Genomic DNA, 6,413 nt, shown 5'->3' on the forward strand with positions numbered 1-6,413 from the left:
TTGCTAGGTAGAAATTTTATTAGGTGTTATAATATGGGTTTCAGGGAATTAAATTTTATTGAAGCAGATAAAAATAATGAAATAATGAGGTGGTTAATGAAAGATTTTCCCACTGTAGTTTCTGACAAATTGGGCACATTTAATAAATTTCAGTTAAAATTTAATATTAAACCAGATGCGACACCTAAATTTTTTAAACCCAGAGTGGTTCCTTTTTCTTTAAGAAACAAGGTAGAGATGGAATTAGATAAAATGGTCCAGGAGGGCATTATATCTGCAGTTGAATTTTCGGAATGGAGAACACCCATAGTCCTATTTTAAAAAATGATGGAGGTGTTAGGATTTGTGGTGATTTCAAAATAACTATCAATCCTTTTATCGAAGTGGATAAATATCCGTTACCACGGATCGATTATTTATTTGCTAAGTTACAGAGTTGTCAAGAGTTTTCTAAAATTGACCTGAGTTAAGCTTATCAGCAAGTTGTGATTCATCCAGATTTTCGTAAATATACGGTTATTAGTACTCATCAGGGATTATTTGCATTTAATCGGCTACCGTATAGAGTTGTATCAGGTACAACGTATTATGGAACAAATATTTCTCAATATGCCAAGTATATCTATTTTTTTAGACGATATTCTAATTACAGGAAGGAATAGGGAAGAACACACTAGGAATTTGTGTAAAGTTTTAGCGATTTTACAAGAATGTGGTCTTACAGTAAAAAAAGAAAAATGTACGTTTTTCGCGGAATCAGTATCTTATTTTACCAATTTAATAAATGATTTCAAAATGGGATGTCAAGAACTCCTAGGGTCCATATTTTTTTTATTGGTAACACAGTGATGCGATATTAACAACGATGTAATATACTCGTGTATGTTACATCGTTGGATATTAACCTTGGTATTGCATTGTCTGTAGACTTAAAATATTGTACACAACTTTATCCTGTCAGTATTTGACATATAAATCAGTATCACTGCCAAGTTATTCTCCTACTCTTTTTATTGGATTATGTACAATTTTATGTAGATTAAAAGCTTATCATATAGGTTTTGCTTTATTTCAATTTAATCAATATAATGGAGAAGCATCTAAGATCTTCTCAACACCAAATGAATGGGGCCATTGGAAAAGAACTTTTCTTTTGTTGCAATAGTGTTGCTGCTGCGCAACCCCTATACACAAATTATATCAAGCTACAACTGTTAGAATTAACGCATAAGCCCGAGGATTGTATAACTCATCTTCAAACTAAATGCAAGATATAATCTTAAGGTAATACAGACATACTCCAACGACTATCCACTCGGATGAAGAAATTGAATAATTTACGCAGCATATCACACAATAATTATGAGCAACTTAAATGCGAAAATAAGTTGAAACAAGACAAGTAGCAATGGGCAAGTATGGATATGGCGAAAGAAATGAATGAGGGCAAAGACTGCTCAACTTCTTACACCAAGAAAATTTATCCATGATGCATTGTTGTTATAAAAATTTATTAATTAAAAATTATCCCCGGTCCAAAATTTTTTCGATAAAAAGTCACAGAAATAGATTTTAACGTAACGAACAGAAAAGAAATATCAAAGACATCAAAGTACTCAACAAATTTTAGATACGAAGCTACCACAGAGTAATCCGAGCAAAGGTACGATTAAATGTCAAATTTAGACATCCCCAGAAAACAACGACCTCTATGAAGATAAACTAATCGAACGTATACAAGACGACACACACATACTGACCCCAGCCTCCGAAGTACCTGGTGCACGCTAAGGATGTTATCTACACTTTCCTCTGGAGTTTTATAAAAAGTCGTTATATAGGAAGGCGTTGATATAGCCTTACCGGGCACCAGGTACTCCGGAGACTTTAGCCAGGGTCATATTCATATTCAGCTACCTCAAAAACCCCCTGAGTCACAGGTTTTGATTAATTATATATCGAATTTTCACAAAACTCTAAAAGAAGGCGTTGATAATACCCTTACCGGGCACCATGTATTTCAGAGACTCTTGCCGGTTTTATATTCGTATTTAGCGACTCGAAAATCCTTGAGTACTCTTACTGGGCACCATGTACTTCAGAGGCTCTTGCCGGGTTTATATTCGTATTTAGCGACTCGAAAACTACTGAGTAACAAAATGTGACTCATTTCTATCAATACTCATCGAGTTACAAATTTTTTAACTTTGCACAAATGCAGTTTCATTTTTCTTTATAATCACATACGGTCGCAAAGTTTGTTAGATATTATAATCAATTGCCTCAAAATCGCATGCACATCCATCTTATTTTTCGGAAAATCAATAGCCTATTTTTGTGCTTTACTTCTATTATTGGGAAAATGCAAACAAATTAAGTTTATATTTGAATATTTTTATTATATATCACTATTTACAATTTTCCATAAAATTTTTCACATAAAACTCTGAAATATTTCAATAATCTCAATTTACACAAAATACTTAGTGGCACATTTTCTATAAACATTTCAAACAATTAATTTTAATCTAATACATTGCTTAAAGTCTAGGTTCATGACGCAAATCTAGTTTGTCAAATCAAAACGTTTAACATGGTAGTTTATAATTCAAAATGGATCTGCGACTGAAGTTGATGAGCAGTACGGAACGGAAGATATGGGAACTTACTGCTCGTTGTGACTCGTTCTACTGATCACTACGGGAAAGAGTCGGGAAAAATACACAGTCATGTATCAATCTTACTTAAAAATATCTTTTGGGAAATATATTCTATTTTTATTTTTACATACAGTCCTCACTCCCTCTAAGAGAAAAATTCACTCATCCCAGATACCTACGGTATCAAAAGAATTGAGCTCTCGTGCGGCTCTTTCCATGAGGGAGAAACAAAACAAGCAATATACACATAGATCATAAAAAGCAGTAGATTTAATAAAATCAATGAACACTGTAACACTTTAGGTTAACATAAGACCGTTGAATTATATCAAAGAAATATTAGTGTCCCGAAAAGTGGTTGCGCAGGATTTGAATTATTACAATCTGCAACCAACATGTGGCTCCGCATTTAGTTTACAAGAAACACATATTTACAAGGCAAATGTGACCAAGTACACTTAGTCTTGAAGTGAAACTGTAAAATTATTGTTAACAGAATAATATATGGCCAAGATAATAAGAGAATAAATTGACAGTATATTTTATCTTTTTTTATATAGAGTTTTCGACCATGTAACTGGTTTCTGTGGATTTTAAGCGTTTATGATATGAGTCATATATAAGCATAAGCAGTTTTGGTCAAATTATCATTCCATCCAGTAAAACTACTCTTCTTGTGTATATTTTAACGCATGAAAAAGTATAAGTGTTCTTACACCTAGGTTCCCGTTGTATAATATTATCATAAGTATGATCTCACCATAAAAGGCTTAACAATTCTATAAATTTATGTATTATAAAATTTACCTTGTGTTATTAACCCAGATATTACTACCGTCCTTTTAAAAGGCAGTGTAAATTATGCGTAATTTAGGTTAGTACAGCTACCAACTGATAGATGGCTCTAGATGGAGTGTTTTCAAGAGCCAGCATTCGACAAGTTTTAACGATTTTAGTGCGCGCACATGCTGTAATTGTGAGGTTATCTGTGTAAATTGCCAGGTTTTGGACTACAAAATGGATGCTTATAATTGGAGGTAAGTCTAGAATTAAAAAACTGTTATTTCACGGCATTGGCATGTGGATTATTGTATAATAGGGACTTATGTACGTATATTCTTGGCTCGAATAGTTGTCACGTTGTTTCAAAGGCTCGCCGCTTGGGATTTCATTTTGTTCTTTTAAAAGGACGGTAGTAATTAGTACTACCAACGTGCGTATTGTTTCAGGAGGCCTCTCAAATTGCATGAGCTATTAGAAGAGCTTGATTCTGATGAAATCCCAGTCCCTCCAGATGGTTTGATCATATTTCCCCCAGAAAATGCCAATGATGATGTCACCGATTGCGACTCCGGCGATGAAGAACTAACTACAATAAATAATTTACCGGGTAGTCAGTTGAGAAACGATGTAGAACTTGTTTTTGACAACGCGACTGAATTACCACAAGATTCTGTGAATTCCAGGCTACCAGAAGAAGATTCGGATGATGACAATATACCATTGGCTTTATTTCTTTCCAAGGAAAAGCTGCCCCATCAATTAGAGAAGAGAATATCTGCACACTGGATTCAAGGAGACTTGTATCAACACCCTGATTGTACTTACTGGAAAACTCAATTTGGACCGAAAATGACTCAGTCGCCGATGGAAATTTTCAATTTGTTTTTTGATGATGAAGTCATCAATTTGGTTACCGAATACACTAACATCTACGCAGGACAAAGAAATCTTTTGAACGACATTACTCAAAATGAGATTCGATGTTTTATAGGCGTTCTTGTATTGAGTGGTTATGTGGTTGTGCCGAAAAGGTACATGTACTGGGAAAATCGTGACGATTCGCACAACGCAATGGTGGTAGCTGCTATATCAAGGGATAGATTTTCCCACATAATGAAAGTTTTGCATGTTTGCAATAACTTGTCATTAGATAAATTTGATAGATTTGCCAAGATGCGACCCCTGTTCGACGTAATAAACAAAAAAATTATACAATTTTCCCCTTTAGAACAACATCACAGCATAGATGAGGCAATGGTTCCGTATTTTGGTCGCCATCCCACAAAACAATTCATCAGGGGAAAACCAATCCGTTGGGGGTACAAAATGTGGGTAGGAGCCCTTCGTCTGGGATACATAGTTTGGTTTTCTCCTTACCAAGGTAATTCCACTACAATACCTGAACAATATAAAGTCCTTGGATTGGGTGCATCAGTAGTTCTATCCTATGCAGACAGATTGAATGAAGTATGGCCTCAAAGGCGATTCCATCTTATTTTTGATAATTATTTTACTTCTATTCATTTACTGCATGAGCTAAAACAAAGAGGCATATTTGGTACAGGCACTGTAAGGGAAAATCGCACCATGAAATGCCCTTTACCCTGTTCATCTATTATGAAAAAAAAACTGAACGTGGTAAATACGAGTATCGTCTTGATAAAAATACAGGAATAGTGGTTTGCCGCTGGCATGATAATAATATCGTTTCTATTGCTTCCAATTTTGTACCAGTAATGCCTTGCTTCTCTGTAAAGAGATTTTCACAAGCAGAGAAAAAAAATATTCAAGTTCCTCAACCAAATATTGTTAGAATATACAATAACTTCATGGGTGGCGTTGATCGCAGTGACCAGAACATCAGTTTATATCGAGTGTCCATAAGAGGAAAGAAATGGTATTTTCCCCTTTTTGCTCATTGCGTTGATATGGCTATTCAAAATGCGTGGCAGATTCACAAAACTCAAGACGGTAAACTGGATCAACTTGAATTTAGAAGATCTATTGCAACTAATATTTTGGAAACTTTTAAAAAAGAAACAAAACGCGGACCTTCTAAGCGGAATTCGAATTCGGTAGCCAATTCAAGATATGACGTTATTAACCACTTGGTTCTTTATCAAGAAAAGCAATCGCGATGTGGATATTGTCACAAAAAAGTCCAGTTTTTGTGTGAAAAGTGCAAAATACCTTTACATCAAAAATTTTGTTTTAAATCCTTTCATTCTTTGTAAATTGATACTAATAAAATATATATGTTATCTGGTACCGTATATTACTACCGTCCTTTTAAAAGAACATGTCAAAACTTGACAGGTATCGCCATAAAAAAATATATGATTGTGTTTTTTGGTTCCATATGCTATAATTTCCATGGAAATTTGAAATTAATTCAAAATGTTAACAATAAAAGTTTCAGTAATATCTGGGTTAAAATATATTGTATAAACTCTTGTTTACTACAAAATATTTTAGCAACAATGTAATCTTCTTTTGAGACTTAATATACCAATATATGTAATTGACAAACTAATAGAGATGGAAACATTTGAAATATTACTTCTAAGCTTTTGATTTTTATAATCAATCTAAATCATGTAACTTTTTATTGTTTTCACTTTAAAATCAATCTATTCCACTTTCTTAGCGCATGTGTTATAAGTTGAGAAATTGTTTGGAAAAAATTGAACCGTTGGTTCGTTGTCTTCATGTTAAAGCTTATTATAAGACATAAATAAATAATTGGTATTTGTTTACACTAGTAAGGACATAGATTAGTATGCATTAGTCTGTGTGGTGTACTTTCTATTCACTTTACAATGCATATTTTCCATGGACCGGTCTAGTTTTTGTATATTTCTCATTTAAAAAACTGATATTTTGACTTCAATTTTAAACTGCATTCTCCATGATAGCTGCTGCCAACGACGTGCGTATGCGTACTGCATTATTTTTGAAACAAACGTTGCC

General features: G+C 33.8%; 1 protein-coding gene across 1 annotated transcript in view; it reads left to right on the forward strand.

Annotated features, from left to right (window-relative positions):
- BicC (protein bicaudal C) overlaps positions 1-6,413 on the forward strand; it is a 635,428-nt gene that overhangs the window by 494,562 nt on the left and 134,453 nt on the right. The window lies entirely within an intron of this gene.

Source organism: Diabrotica undecimpunctata, chromosome 7 (assembly GCF_040954645.1).
Source record: "Diabrotica undecimpunctata isolate CICGRU chromosome 7, icDiaUnde3, whole genome shotgun sequence".
NCBI classification, from domain to species: domain Eukaryota; kingdom Metazoa; phylum Arthropoda; class Insecta; order Coleoptera; family Chrysomelidae; genus Diabrotica; species Diabrotica undecimpunctata.